Raw genomic sequence first — 16,922 nt, forward strand, 5'->3', positions numbered from 1 at the left:
CCTTTGTTGGATCAGCTTTAGGCTCTTAGTTAAAGACATGACCGGAGCCCAAGTTAGTCACAGCGTCAAGGCCTCAGTTAGGGAAAGCTTCAGGGTCTGAGTTACAGACAGCCTCAGGTCTTCGCTTAAAGACAGCGACAGGGCTTTCTTAGGGACAGTGTCAGGACCTTGGTGAGAAATGAGTCAGGATATTAGCTCAGGAGAGTGTCAGGATTTTAGTTATTGCTGGCAGCAGGGCCTATATTAAGGACAGATTCCGGGCCTTTGTTAGATTCAGTGTCATGGCCTTCGTTAGGAGTAGTCAGGGCCTTAGTTAGGGAGAGCATTAGGGTTTCAGTTAGCAGAAGATGCAGGAGATTATCTCGGGACAGAGTCAGGTCCCAGGCCAGAGATAGTGAAAGGAAATGACCAAGGGATAACGAGAAGACCTTAGTTATTGAGAGCATCAGGGCCTTAGTTAGCAGCAGCGTGAGCGCCTTAATCAGGACAAGCGCCAGGGCTTGATGTACGGACAGCGTCAGAGCCTAACTGAGGTACAGCAACAGGGCTTAAGTGAGGCCTATCTTTAGGGCCTGAGTAAGGGACAGTATCAGGGCATGACTTAGGAGCAGCATAAAGGCCTCTGTAGGATCAGCATTAGGGTCTTCGTTAAAGCTATTATCAGGGCCTCCGTTAGGGATAGCCTCAAGGCCTCACTTAGGGACAGTGTCAGGACTTACTTTGGGAAAGTTTCAGGCCCTTGGTAAGACATGGGTCAGGCTATTAGCTCAGGATAATATCAGGTGTTCAGATATTGACGGCAGCAGGGCCTTAGTTAGAGGCAGTGTCAGGGCCTAAGTTAGGCCTAGCATCAGAGACTTTGTTAGGTACAGTGTAAGGGACTGAGTTAGGAGTAGTGTCAGGGCCTTGCTTAGGGACAGTGTCAGGGTCTGATTTAGGTGTACTGTCTGAGACCTAGTTAGGGACAGTTTTAGGGCCTGAGTTAGGATTAGTGTCAAGGCCTTATTTAGGACCAGTTTTAGGGCTTTAGTTTGGACTAGCAACAAAGCCTTTGTTAAGTATCATGTCAGGGCCTCAGTTAGGTGTAGTGTCAGGGCCATTGTTAGGGACAGTAGGCGGGCCTGACTTAGGAGAAGTTCAGGGCCTTAGCCAGGGAAAGTGTCAGGGCCTTAGTTAGGGACATTATCAGGGCCTGAATTAGCAGTAGTGTCCAAAGTCCTTAGTGAGGAGAGTAAGGAGTAAGTCAGGACTCAGGCCCTGACACTGTTCTTAAGTAAGGCCCTGACATTACCTGGAACACAGGTCCTGATCTGATTCCTATCACAGGCGCTGATGTTGGAGTTAACTAAGGCCCTGACACTGGTCCTAACTAAAGCTGTGACACTACTCTTAACTCAGGCCCTGACACTGTCCCTAACAAAGCCTCTGACACTACTCCTAAATCAGGCTCTGACACTGTCCCTAACTAAGGCCCTGACATACACCTAACTCAGGCCCTGACACTGTCTCTAACTAAGTCCCTGATACTACTCCAAACTCAGCACTGACACTGTCACTAACTAAGGCCCTGACACTATTCATAGCTCACGCCCTAACACATCTCCTAAATCATGCCCTGACAATGTCCCTAACTAAGGCCCTGACACTACTCCTATCTCAAGCAATGACATTGTCCCTAACTTAGGCCCTGACTCTACTCCTGACTCAGGCACTGACACTGGCCCTAACTTAGGCCGTGATGCTACTCCTAACTAAGCAACTGACACTGTCCCTAACTAAGGCCCGGACATTACTCCTTACTCAGGCACTGACAATGTCACTAACTAAGGCCATGACACTACTCCCAAAATAGGCATTGAGACTGTCCCTAAATACTCCCTGACAGTACTCCCAACTCAGGCACTGACACTGTCCCTAACTAAGGCCCTGACACTACTCCCAAACTAGGCACTGACATTGTCCCTAACTAAGGCCTTGACATTACTCTCAACTCAGGCACTAACACTTTCCCTAACTAAGGACTTGACACTACTCTTAACTCAGGCCCTGGCACAATCCTTAACAAAGGCCTGCCACTACCCACAACTCTGGCACTGAGAGTGTCCCTAACTACGGCCATCACACTACTCCTAACTCAGGCATTGACGCTGTCCCTAAGTAAGGCCCTGACACTACTCCCAACGCAGGCACTGACGCTGTCCCTTACTAAGTCTCTGACACTACTCCCAACACAGGCATTGACACTGTCCCTAACTAAGGCCCTCACACTACTACTTACTTAGGCATTGACACGCTACCTAACTAAGGCCCTGAGACTACTTCTACCTCAGACCCTGACACTGTCCCTAACGAAGGGCCTGATACTACTCCCAGCACAGGCACTGACACTCTCCCTAACTAAGGCCTTGACACTACTTTTAACTCATGCCCTGATGCTGTCCCCAAAAAAGACCCTGAGACTATTCCCAAATCAGGCACTGACACTCTCCCTAACTAAGACCCTGACACTACTCCCATTGCAGCCACTGACACTGTCCCTAATGCCCTGACACTACTTCCAACTCAGGCACTGACACTGTCCCTAACTAGGCCCTGACACTACTCCCAATTCAGGCCCTGACACTGTCCCTAACTAAGGCCCTGACATAACTCCCAACTCCGGCACTGACACTTTCTCTAACTAAGGCCCTGAAACTACTCCCAACTCAGGCACTGACCCTGTCCCTAACTAGGCCCTGACACTACTCCCAACTCAGGCACTGACACTGTCCCTATCTAAGGCCCTGACATAACTCCCAACTCCGGCACTGACACTTTCTCTAACTAAGGCCCTGAAACTACTCACAGCTCAGGCACTGACCCTGTCCCTAACTAGGCCCTGACACTACTCCCAACTCAGGCACAGACACTGTCCCTAACTAAGGCCCTGACATAACTCCCAAACCCGGCACTGACACTTTCTCTAACTAAGTCCCTGAAACTACTCACAACTCAGGCCCTGACACTGTTCCTAACTACTGGTCTCAGACTACTCCTATCTTAGGCCCTGACACTATTCCTAACACAGTCACTGACACTGTCCCTAACTAAGGTCCTGAGACTATTTCTACCTCAGACCCTGACACTGTCCATAACTTAGGCCATGTCACTACTCCCAACTCAGGCACTGACGCTGTTCCTAACTAAGGGTCTGACACTACTCCAAACTGAGACACTGACACTCTTCCAAATTAAGGCCTCGACACTACTCTTAACTCAGGCCCTGACACTGTCCATAATAAAGACCCTGACAAAAATCCCAACTTAGGCACTGACAATGTCCGTAACTAAGGCCCTGACACTATTCCCATCTCAGCCACTGACACTGTCCCTAACTATGGCCCTGACACTACTCCCAACGCAAGCACTGGTGCTGTCCCTAACTAAGGCACTGGCACTACTCCCAGCTCGCCCTGGTGCTGTCCCTAACTAAGGCTCTGACACTACTCCCAATTCAGGCAATGACAGTGTCCCTAACTGAGGCAATGACACTACTCCCAACTCAAGCACTAAGGCTCTGGATCATTGTGATGACAAGCGCCATGGAGCATTGTGATGACAAGGGCCATGGAGAATTGTGATGACGGGTCCTGGAGCATTGTGGCGACAAGGGCCATGGAGCATTTTGATTTCAGGGGTCATGGGGCATTGTGATGAAAGTGGTCATGGAGCACTGTGATTAAAGTGGTCATGGAACATTGTGATAAAAGTGGTTAGGTGGCATTGTGATGAAAAGTGCTATGGAGCATTGGGATGACAGGGGTCATGGAGCATTGTGATGACAAATGCGTGGAGATTTGTGATGACGAGGACCATGGAGCACTGAGATTATAAGGATCCTGCAGCATTGTGATGACAGGGGCCATGGAGCATTTTAATGACAAGGGACATGGAGCATTGTGATGACAGAAGTCATGGAGCATTGTGGTGACCAGCGGCATGGAGCATTGTGAAGAAAGGGGTACTGTAACATTGTGAAGAAAGGGTCAAGGAGCATTTTGATTACAAGGATCATGGAGCATTGTGATGACAAGGGTCATGGAGCATTGTGATGACAAGAGTCATGGAGACTTGTGATGACAGGGGGCATGGAGCTTTGTGATTTCACAGACATGTAGCATTTTAGACAAGGGTCATGGAGCATTGTGATGAAAGGGGTCATGGAGCATTGTGATGATAAGGGCATGGAGCATTGCGAGGACAATGGCATGTAGCATTGCGATGACAAAGGTCATGGAGCATTGTGATGACAGGGGTTATGGAGCATTGTGATGACAAGGGCGTGGAGCATTGTGATGACAGTGGTCATGGAACATTGTGACGATAAGGGCATCGAGCCGAGTTAGGGACAGTCTAGCGGCCTTGGGACTAAATTCAGTGCCTGAATTAGGCACAGCATAAGGTCTTTTGTTAGCTTAAGAGGTAGGACATTAGCTCGGGACAGGGTTAGGGTAAAGGCTTGGAATCGTGTCAGGAAATGACCTAAGGAGAGTGTGAAGACCTTTGTTACTGAGACTCTCAGGGACTTATTCAGAAGCAGTGTTAGGGCTTCAGGTAGGCACAGCATCAGGGCCTGACTTAGGGAGAGCGACAGGGCCTGAGTGAGGCCTAATGTCAGGCCCTTAGCTGGGGACACTGTCAGGAAACGACTTAGGAGCAGAACCAGTGCCTTTGTTGGATCAGCTTTAGGCTCTTAGTTAAAGACATGACCGGAGCCCAAGTTAGTCACAGCGTCAAGGCCTCAGTTAGGGAAAGCTTCAGGGTCTGAGTTACAGACAGCCTCAGGTCTTCGCTTAAAGACAGCGACAGGGCTTTCTTAGGGACAGTGTCAGGACCTTGGTGAGAAATGAGTCAGGATATTAGCTCAGGAGAGTGTCAGGATTTTAGTTATTGCTGGCAGCAGGGCCTATATTAAGGACAGATTCCGGGCCTTTGTTAGATTCAGTGTCATGGCCTTCGTTAGGAGTAGTCAGGGCCTTAGTTAGGGAGAGCATTAGGGTTTCAGTTAGCAGAAGATGCAGGAGATTATCTCGGGACAGAGTCAGGTCCCAGGCCAGAGATAGTGAAAGGAAATGACCAAGGGATAACGAGAAGACCTTAGTTATTGAGAGCATCAGGGCCTTAGTTAGCAGCAGCGTGAGCGCCTTAATCAGGACAAGCGCCAGGGCTTGATGTACGGACAGCGTCAGAGCCTAACTGAGGTACAGCAACAGGGCTTAAGTGAGGCCTATCTTTAGGGCCTGAGTAAGGGACAGTATCAGGGCATGACTTAGGAGCAGCATAAAGGCCTCTGTAGGATCAGCATTAGGGTCTTCGTTAAAGCTATTATCAGGGCCTCCGTTAGGGATAGCCTCAAGGCCTCACTTAGGGACAGTGTCAGGACTTACTTTGGGAAAGTTTCAGGCCCTTGGTAAGACATGGGTCAGGCTATTAGCTCAGGATAATATCAGGTGTTCAGATATTGACGGCAGCAGGGCCTTAGTTAGAGGCAGTGTCAGGGCCTAAGTTAGGCCTAGCATCAGAGACTTTGTTAGGTACAGTGTAAGGGACTGAGTTAGGAGTAGTGTCAGGGCCTTGCTTAGGGACAGTGTCAGGGTCTGATTTAGGTGTACTGTCTGAGACCTAGTTAGGGACAGTTTTAGGGCCTGAGTTAGGATTAGTGTCAAGGCCTTATTTAGGACCAGTTTTAGGGCTTTAGTTTGGACTAGCAACAAAGCCTTTGTTAAGTATCATGTCAGGGCCTCAGTTAGGTGTAGTGTCAGGGCCATTGTTAGGGACAGTAGGCGGGCCTGACTTAGGAGAAGTTCAGGGCCTTAGCCAGGGAAAGTGTCAGGGCCTTAGTTAGGGACATTATCAGGGCCTGAATTAGCAGTAGTGTCCAAAGTCCTTAGTGAGGAGAGTAAGGAGTAAGTCAGGACTCAGGCCCTGACACTGTTCTTAAGTAAGGCCCTGACATTACCTGGAACACAGGTCCTGATCTGATTCCTATCACAGGCGCTGATGTTGGAGTTAACTAAGGCCCTGACACTGGTCCTAACTAAAGCTGTGACACTACTCTTAACTCAGGCCCTGACACTGTCCCTAACAAAGCCTCTGACACTACTCCTAAATCAGGCTCTGACACTGTCCCTAACTAAGGCCCTGACATACACCTAACTCAGGCCCTGACACTGTCTCTAACTAAGTCCCTGATACTACTCCAAACTCAGCACTGACACTGTCACTAACTAAGGCCCTGACACTATTCATAGCTCACGCCCTAACACATCTCCTAAATCATGCCCTGACAATGTCCCTAACTAAGGCCCTGACACTACTCCTATCTCAAGCAATGACATTGTCCCTAACTTAGGCCCTGACTCTACTCCTGACTCAGGCACTGACACTGGCCCTAACTTAGGCCGTGATGCTACTCCTAACTAAGCAACTGACACTGTCCCTAACTAAGGCCCGGACATTACTCCTTACTCAGGCACTGACAATGTCACTAACTAAGGCCGTGACACTACTCCCAAAATAGGCATTGAGACTGTCCCTAAATACTCCCTGACAGTACTCCCAACTCAGGCACTGACACTGTCCCTAACTAAGGCCCTGACACTACTCCCAAACTAGGCACTGACATTGTCCCTAACTAAGGCCTTGACATTACTCTCAACTCAGGCACTAACACTTTCCCTAACTAAGGACTTGACACTACTCTTAACTCAGGCCCTGGCACAGTCCCTAACAAAGGCCTGCCACTACCCCCAACTCTGGCACTGAGAGTGTCCCTAACTACGGCCATCACACTACTCCTAACTCAGGCACTGACGCTGTCCCTAAGTAAGGCCCTGACACTACTCCCAACGCAGGCACTGACGCTGTCCCTTACTAAGTCTCTGACACTACTCCCAACACAGGCATTGACACTGTCCCTAACTAAGGCCCTCACACTACTACTTACTTAGGCATTGACACGCTACCTAACTAAGGCCCTGAGACTATTTCTACCTCAGACCCTGACACTGTCCCTAACGAAGGGCCTGATACTACTCCCAACACAGGCACTGACACACTCCCTAACTAAGGCCTTGACACTACTTTTAACTCATGCCCTGATGCTGTCCACAAAAAAGACCCTGAGACTATTCCCAACTCAGGCACTGACACTCTCCCTAACTAAGACCCTGACACTATTCCCGTCGCAGCCACTGACACTGTCCCTAATGCCCTGACACTACTTCCAACTCAGGCACTGACACTGTCCCTAACTAGGCCCTGACACTACTCCCAACTCAGGCCCTGACACTGTCCCTAACTAAGGCCCTGACATAACTCCCAACTCCGGCACTGACACTTTCTCTAACTAAGGCCCTGAAACTACTCCCAACTCAGGCACTGACCCTGTCCCTAACTAGGACCCGACACTACTGCCAACTCAGGCACTGACACTGTCCCTATCTAAGGCCCTGACATAACTCCCAACTCCGGCACTGACACTTTCCCTAACTAAGGCCCTGAAACTACTCACAACTCAGGCACTGACCCTGTCCCTAACTAGGCCCTGACACTACTCCCAACTCAGGCACTGACACTGTCCCTAACTAAGGCCCTGACATAACTCCCAAACCCGGCACTGACACTTTCTCTAACTAAGGCCCTGAAGCTACTCACAACTCAGGCCCTGACACTGTTCCTAACTACCGGTCTCAGACTACTCCTAACTTAGGCCCTGACACTATTCCTAACACAGTCACTGACACTGTCCCTAACTAAGGTCCTGAGACTATTTCTACCTCAGACCCTGACACTGTCCATAACTTAGGCCATGTCACTACTCCCAACTCAGGCACTGACGCTGTTCCTAACTAAGGGTCTGACACTACTCCAAACTGAGACACTGACACTCTTCCAAATTAAGGCCTTGACACTACTCTTAACTCAGGCCCTGACACTGTCCATAATAAAGACCCTGACAAAAATCCCAACTTAGGCACTGACAATGTCCGTAACTAAGGCCCTGACACTATTCCCATCTCAGCCACTGACACTGTCCCTAACTATGGCCCTGACACTACTCCCAACGCAAGCACTGGTGCTGTCCCTAACTAAGGCACTGGCACTACTCCCAGCTCGCCCTGGCGCTGTCCCTAACTAAGACTCTGACACTACTCCCAATTCAGGCAATGACAGTGTCCCTAACTGAGGCAATGATACTACTCCCAACTCAAGCACTAAGGCTCTGGATCATTGTGATGACAAGCGCCATGGAGCATTGTGATGACAAGGGCCATGGAGAATTGTGATGACGGGTCCTGGAGCATTGTGGCGACAAGGGCCATGGAGCATTTTGATTTCAGGTGTCATGGGGCATTGTGATGAAAGTGGTCATGGAGCACTGTGATTAAAGTGGTCATGGAACATTGTGATAAAAGTGGTTAGGTAGCATTGTGATGAAAAGTGCTATGGAGCATTGGGATGACAGGGGTCATGGAGCATTGTGATGACAAATGCGTGGAGATTTGTGATGACGAGGACCATGGAGCATTGAGATTATAAGGATCCTGCAGCATTGTGATGACAGGGGCCATGGAGCATTTTAATGACAAGGGACATGGAGCATTGTGATGACAGAAGTCATGGAGCATTGTGGTGACCAGCGGCATGGAGCATTGTGAAGAAAGGGGTACTGTAACATTGTGAAGAAAGGGTCAAGGAGCATTTTGATTACAAGGATCATGGAGCATTGTGATGACAAGGGTCATGGAGCATTGTGATGACAAGAGTCATGGAGACTTGTGATGACAGGGGGCATGGAGCTTTGTGATTTCACAGACATGTAGCATTTTAGACAAGGGTCATGGAGCATTGTGATGAAAGGGGTCATGGAGCATTGTGATGATAAGGGCATGGAGCATTGCGAGGACAATGGCATGTAGCATTGCGATGACAAAGGTCATGGAGCATTGTGATGACAGGGGTTATGGAGCATTGTGATGACAAGGGCGTGGAGCATTGTGATGACAGTGGTCATGGAACATTGTGACGATAAGGGCATCGAGCCGAGTTAGGGACAGTCTAGCGGCCTTGGGACTAAATTCAGTGCCTGAATTAGGCACAGCATAAGGTCTTTTGTTAGCTTAAGAGGTAGGACATTAGCTCGGGACAGGGTTAGGGTAAAGGCTTGGAATCGTGTCAGGAAATGACCTAAGGAGAGTGTGAAGACCTTTGTTACTGAGACTCTCAGGGACTTATTCAGAAGCAGTGTTAGGGCTTCAGGTAGGCACAGCATCAGGGCCTGACTTAGGGAGAGCGACAGGGCCTGAGTGAGGCCTAATGTCAGGCCCTTAGCTGGGGACACTGTCAGGAAACGACTTAGGAGCAGAACCAGTGCCTTTGTTGGATCAGCTTTAGGCTCTTAGTTAAAGACATGACCGGAGCCCAAGTTAGTCACAGCGTCAAGGCCTCAGTTAGGGAAAGCTTCAGGGTCTGAGTTACAGACAGCCTCAGGTCTTCGCTTAAAGACAGCGACAGGGCTTTCTTAGGGACAGTGTCAGGACCTTGGTGAGAAATGAGTCAGGATATTAGCTCAGGAGAGTGTCAGGATTTTAGTTATTGCTGGCAGCAGGGCCTATATTAAGGACAGATTCCGGGCCTTTGTTAGATTCAGTGTCATGGCCTTCGTTAGGAGTAGTCAGGGCCTTAGTTAGGGAGAGCATTAGGGTTTCAGTTAGCAGAAGATGCAGGAGATTATCTCGGGACAGAGTCAGGTCCCAGGCCAGAGATAGTGAAAGGAAATGACCAAGGGATAACGAGAAGACCTTAGTTATTGAGAGCATCAGGGCCTTAGTTAGCAGCAGCGTGAGCGCCTTAATCAGGACAAGCGCCAGGGCTTGATGTACGGACAGCGTCAGAGCCTAACTGAGGTACAGCAACAGGGCTTAAGTGAGGCCTATCTTTAGGGCCTGAGTAAGGGACAGTATCAGGGCATGACTTAGGAGCAGCATAAAGGCCTCTGTAGGATCAGCATTAGGGTCTTCGTTAAAGCTATTATCAGGGCCTCCGTTAGGGATAGCCTCAAGGCCTCACTTAGGGACAGTGTCAGGACTTACTTTGGGAAAGTTTCAGGCCCTTGGTAAGACATGGGTCAGGCTATTAGCTCAGGATAATATCAGGTGTTCAGATATTGACGGCAGCAGGGCCTTAGTTAGAGGCAGTGTCAGGGCCTAAGTTAGGCCTAGCATCAGAGACTTTGTTAGGTACAGTGTAAGGGACTGAGTTAGGAGTAGTGTCAGGGCCTTGCTTAGGGACAGTGTCAGGGTCTGATTTAGGTGTACTGTCTGAGACCTAGTTAGGGACAGTTTTAGGGCCTGAGTTAGGATTAGTGTCAAGGCCTTATTTAGGACCAGTTTTAGGGCTTTAGTTTGGACTAGCAACAAAGCCTTTGTTAAGTATCATGTCAGGGCCTCAGTTAGGTGTAGTGTCAGGGCCATTGTTAGGGACAGTAGGCGGGCCTGACTTAGGAGAAGTTCAGGGCCTTAGCCAGGGAAAGTGTCAGGGCCTTAGTTAGGGACATTATCAGGGCCTGAATTAGCAGTAGTGTCCAAAGTCCTTAGTGAGGAGAGTAAGGAGTAAGTCAGGACTCAGGCCCTGACACTGTTCTTAAGTAAGGCCCTGACATTACCTGGAACACAGGTCCTGATCTGATTCCTATCACAGGCGCTGATGTTGGAGTTAACTAAGGCCCTGACACTGGTCCTAACTAAAGCTGTGACACTACTCTTAACTCAGGCCCTGACACTGTCCCTAACAAAGCCTCTGACACTACTCCTAAATCAGGCTCTGACACTGTCCCTAACTAAGGCCCTGACATACACCTAACTCAGGCCCTGACACTGTCTCTAACTAAGTCCCTGATACTACTCCAAACTCAGCACTGACACTGTCACTAACTAAGGCCCTGACACTATTCATAGCTCACGCCCTAACACATCTCCTAAATCATGCCCTGACAATGTCCCTAACTAAGGCCCTGACACTACTCCTATCTCAAGCAATGACATTGTCCCTAACTTAGGCCCTGACTCTACTCCTGACTCAGGCACTGACACTGGCCCTAACTTAGGCCGTGATGCTACTCCTAACTAAGCAACTGACACTGTCCCTAACTAAGGCCCGGACATTACTCCTTACTCAGGCACTGACAATGTCACTAACTAAGGCCATGACACTACTCCCAAAATAGGCATTGAGACTGTCCCTAAATACTCCCTGACAGTACTCCCAACTCAGGCACTGACACTGTCCCTAACTAAGGCCCTGACACTACTCCCAAACTAGGCACTGACATTGTCCCTAACTAAGGCCTTGACATTACTCTCAACTCAGGCACTAACACTTTCCCTAACTAAGGACTTGACACTACTCTTAACTCAGGCCCTGGCACAATCCTTAACAAAGGCCTGCCACTACCCACAACTCTGGCACTGAGAGTGTCCCTAACTACGGCCATCACACTACTCCTAACTCAGGCACTGACGCTGTCCCTAAGTAAGGCCCTGACACTACTCCCAACGCAGGCACTGACGCTGTCCCTTACTAAGTCTCTGACACTACTCCCAACACAGGCATTGACACTGTCCCTAACTAAGGCCCTCACACTACTACTTACTTAGGCATTGACACGCTACCTAACTAAGGCCCTGAGACTACTTCTACCTCAGACCCTGACACTGTCCCTAACGAAGGGCCTGATACTACTCCCAGCACAGGCACTGACACTCTCCCTAACTAAGGCCTTGACACTACTTTTAACTCATGCCCTGATGCTATCCCCAAAAAAGACCCTGAGACTATTCCCAAATCAGGCACTGACACTCTCCCTAACTAAGACCCTGACACTACTCCCATTGCAGCCACTGACACTGTCCCTAATGCCCTGACACTACTTCCAACTCAGGCACTGACACTGTCCCTAACTAGGCCCTGACACTACTCCCAATTCAGGCCCTGACACTGTCCCTAACTAAGGCCCTGACATAACTCCCAACTCCGGCACTGACACTTTCTCTAACTAAGGCCCTGAAACTACTCCCAACTCAGGCACTGACCCTGTCCCTAACTAGGCCCTGACACTACTCCCAACTCAGGCACTGACACTGTCCCTATCTAAGGCCCTGACATAACTCCCAACTCCGGCACTGACACTTTCTCTAACTAAGGCCCTGAAACTACTCACAGCTCAGGCACTGACCCTGTCCCTAACTAGGCCCTGACACTACTCCCAACTCAGGCACAGACACTGTCCCTAACTAAGGCCCTGACATAACTCCCAAACCCGGCACTGACACTTTCTCTAACTAAGTCCCTGAAACTACTCACAACTCAGGCCCTGACACTGTTCCTAACTACTGGTCTCAGACTACTCCTATCTTAGGCCCTGACACTATTCCTAACACAGTCACTGACACTGTCCCTAACTAAGGTCCTGAGACTATTTCTACCTCAGACCCTGACACTGTCCATAACTTAGGCCATGTCACTACTCCCAACTCAGGCACTGACGCTGTTCCTAACTAAGGGTCTGACACTACTCCAAACTGAGACACTGACACTCTTCCAAATTAAGGCCTCGACACTACTCTTAACTCAGGCCCTGACACTGTCCATAATAAAGACCCTGACAAAAATCCCAACTTAGGCACTGACAATGTCCGTAACTAAGGCCCTGACACTATTCCCATCTCAGCCACTGACACTGTCCCTAACTATGGCCCTGACACTACTCCCAACGCAAGCACTGGTGCTGTCCCTAACTAAGGCACTGGCACTACTCCCAGCTCGCCCTGGTGCTGTCCCTAACTAAGGCTCTGACACTACTCCCAATTCAGGCAATGACAGTGTCCCTAACTGAGGCAATGACACTACTCCCAACTCAAGCACTAAGGCTCTGGATCATTGTGATGACAAGCGCCATGGAGCATTGTGATGACAAGGGCCATGGAGAATTGTGATGACGGGTCCTGGAGCATTGTGGCGACAAGGGCCATGGAGCATTTTGATTTCAGGTGTCATGGGGCATTGTGATGAAAGTGGTCATGGAGCACTGTGATTAAAGTGGTCATGGAACATTGTGATAAAAGTGGTTAGGTGGCATTGTGATGAAAAGTGCTATGGAGCATTGGGATGACAGGGGTCATGGAGCATTGTGATGACAAATGCGTGGAGATTTGTGATGACGAGGACCATGGAGCATTGAGATTATAAGGATCCTGCAGCATTGTGATGACAGGGGCCATGGAGCATTTTAATGACAAGGGACATGGAGCATTGTGATGACAGAAGTCATGGAGCATTGTGGTGACCAGCGGCATGGAGCATTGTGAAGAAAGGGGTACTGTAACATTGTGAAGAAAGGGTCAAGGAGCATTTTGATTACAAGGATCATGGAGCATTGTGATGACAAGGGTCATGGAGCATTGTGATGACAAGAGTCATGGAGACTTGTGATGACAGGGGGCATGGAGCTTTGTGATTTCACAGACATGTAGCATTTTAGACAAGGGTCATGGAGCATTGTGATGAAAGGGGTCATGGAGCATTGTGATGATAAGGGCATGGAGCATTGCGAGGACAATGGCATGTAGCATTGCGATGACAAAGGTCATGGAGCATTGTGATGACAGGGGTTATGGAGCATTGTGATGACAAGGGCGTGGAGCATTGTGATGACAGTGGTCATGGAACATTGTGACGATAAGGGCATCGAGCCGAGTTAGGGACAGTCTAGCGGCCTTGGGACTAAATTCAGTGCCTGAATTAGGCACAGCATAAGGTCTTTTGTTAGCTTAAGAGGTAGGACATTAGCTCGGGACAGGGTTAGGGTAAAGGCTTGGAATCGTGTCAGGAAATGACCTAAGGAGAGTGTGAAGACCTTTGTTACTGAGACTCTCAGGGACTTATTCAGAAGCAGTGTTAGGGCTTCAGGTAGGCACAGCATCAGGGCCTGACTTAGGGAGAGCGACAGGGCCTGAGTGAGGCCTAATGTCAGGCCCTTAGCTGGGGACACTGTCAGGAAACGACTTAGGAGCAGAACCAGTGCCTTTGTTGGATCAGCTTTAGGCTCTTAGTTAAAGACATGACCGGAGCCCAAGTTAGTCACAGCGTCAAGGCCTCAGTTAGGGAAAGCTTCAGGGTCTGAGTTACAGACAGCCTCAGGTCTTCGCTTAAAGACAGCGACAGGGCTTTCTTAGGGACAGTGTCAGGACCTTGGTGAGAAATGAGTCAGGATATTAGCTCAGGAGAGTGTCAGGATTTTAGTTATTGCTGGCAGCAGGGCCTATATTAAGGACAGATTCCGGGCCTTTGTTAGATTCAGTGTCATGGCCTTCGTTAGGAGTAGTCAGGGCCTTAGTTAGGGAGAGCATTAGGGTTTCAGTTAGCAGAAGATGCAGGAGATTATCTCGGGACAGAGTCAGGTCCCAGGCCAGAGATAGTGAAAGGAAATGACCAAGGGATAACGAGAAGACCTTAGTTATTGAGAGCATCAGGGCCTTAGTTAGCAGCAGCGTGAGCGCCTTAATCAGGACAAGCGCCAGGGCTTGATGTACGGACAGCGTCAGAGCCTAACTGAGGTACAGCAACAGGGCTTAAGTGAGGCCTATCTTTAGGGCCTGAGTAAGGGACAGTATCAGGGCATGACTTAGGAGCAGCATAAAGGCCTCTGTAGGATCAGCATTAGGGTCTTCGTTAAAGCTATTATCAGGGCCTCCGTTAGGGATAGCCTCAAGGCCTCACTTAGGGACAGTGTCAGGACTTACTTTGGGAAAGTTTCAGGCCCTTGGTAAGACATGGGTCAGGCTATTAGCTCAGGATAATATCAGGTGTTCAGATATTGACGGCAGCAGGGCCTTAGTTAGAGGCAGTGTCAGGGCCTAAGTTAGGCCTAGCATCAGAGACTTTGTTAGGTACAGTGTAAGGGACTGAGTTAGGAGTAGTGTCAGGGCCTTGCTTAGGGACAGTGTCAGGGTCTGATTTAGGTGTACTGTCTGAGACCTAGTTAGGGACAGTTTTAGGGCCTGAGTTAGGATTAGTGTCAAGGCCTTATTTAGGACCAGTTTTAGGGCTTTAGTTTGGACTAGCAACAAAGCCTTTGTTAAGTATCATGTCAGGGCCTCAGTTAGGTGTAGTGTCAGGGCCATTGTTAGGGACAGTAGGCGGGCCTGACTTAGGAGAAGTTCAGGGCCTTAGCCAGGGAAAGTGTCAGGGCCTTAGTTAGGGACATTATCAGGGCCTGAATTAGCAGTAGTGTCCAAAGTCCTTAGTGAGGAGAGTAAGGAGTAAGTCAGGACTCAGGCCCTGACACTGTTCTTAAGTAAGGCCCTGACATTACCTGGAACACAGGTCCTGATCTGATTCCTATCACAGGCGCTGATGTTGGAGTTAACTAAGGCCCTGACACTGGTCCTAACTAAAGCTGTGACACTACTCTTAACTCAGGCCCTGACACTGTCCCTAACAAAGCCTCTGACACTACTCCTAAATCAGGCTCTGACACTGTCCCTAACTAAGGCCCTGACATACACCTAACTCAGGCCCTGACACTGTCTCTAACTAAGTCCCTGATACTACTCCAAACTCAGCACTGACACTGTCACTAACTAAGGCCCTGACACTATTCATAGCTCACGCCCTAACACATCTCCTAAATCATGCCCTGACAATGTCCCTAACTAAGGCCCTGACACTACTCCTATCTCAAGCAATGACATTGTCCCTAACTTAGGCCCTGACTCTACTCCTGACTCAGGCACTGACACTGGCCCTAACTTAGGCCGTGATGCTACTCCTAACTAAGCAACTGACACTGTCCCTAACTAAGGCCCGGACATTACTCCTTACTCAGGCACTGACAATGTCACTAACTAAGGCCGTGACACTACTCCCAAAATAGGCATTGAGACTGTCCCTAAATACTCCCTGACAGTACTCCCAACTCAGGCACTGACACTGTCCCTAACTAAGGCCCTGACACTACTCCCAAACTAGGCACTGACATTGTCCCTAACTAAGGCCTTGACATTACTCTCAACTCAGGCACTAACACTTTCCCTAACTAAGGACTTGACACTACTCTTAACTCAGGCCCTGGCACAATCCTTAACAAAGGCCTGCCACTACCCACAACTCTGGCACTGAGAGTGTCCCTAACTACGGCCATCACACTACTCCTAACTCAGGCACTGACGCTGTCCCTAAGTAAGGCCCTGACACTACTCCCAACGCAGGCACTGACGCTGTCCCTTACTAAGTCTCTGACACTACTCCCAACACAGGCATTGACACTGTCCCTAACTAAGGCCCTCACACTACTACTTACTTAGGCATTGACACGCTACCTAACTAAGGCCCTGAGACTACTTCTACCTCAGACCCTGACACTGTCCCTAACGAAGGGCCTGATACTACTCCCAGCACAGGCACTGACACTCTCCCTAACTAAGGCCTTGACACTACTTTTAACTCATGCCCTGATGCTGTCCCCAAAAAAGACCCTGAGACTATTCCCAAATCAGGCACTGACACTCTCCCTAACTAAGACCCTGACACTACTCCCATTGCAGCCACTGACACTGTCCCTAATGCCCTGACACTACTTCCAACTCAGGCACTGACACTGTCCCTAACTAGGCCCTGACACTACTCCCAATTCAGGCCCTGACACTGTCCCTAACTAAGGCCCTGACATAACTCCCAACTCCGGCACTGACACTTTCTCTAACTAAGGCCCTGAAACTACTCCCAACTCAGGCACTGACCCTGTCCCTAACTAGGCCCTGACACTACTCCCAACTCAGGCACTGACACTGTCCCTATCTAAGGCCCTGACATAACTCCCAACT

Source organism: Balaenoptera ricei, chromosome 16 (assembly GCF_028023285.1).
Source record: "Balaenoptera ricei isolate mBalRic1 chromosome 16, mBalRic1.hap2, whole genome shotgun sequence".
In the NCBI taxonomy this organism is placed as follows: domain Eukaryota; kingdom Metazoa; phylum Chordata; class Mammalia; order Artiodactyla; family Balaenopteridae; genus Balaenoptera; species Balaenoptera ricei.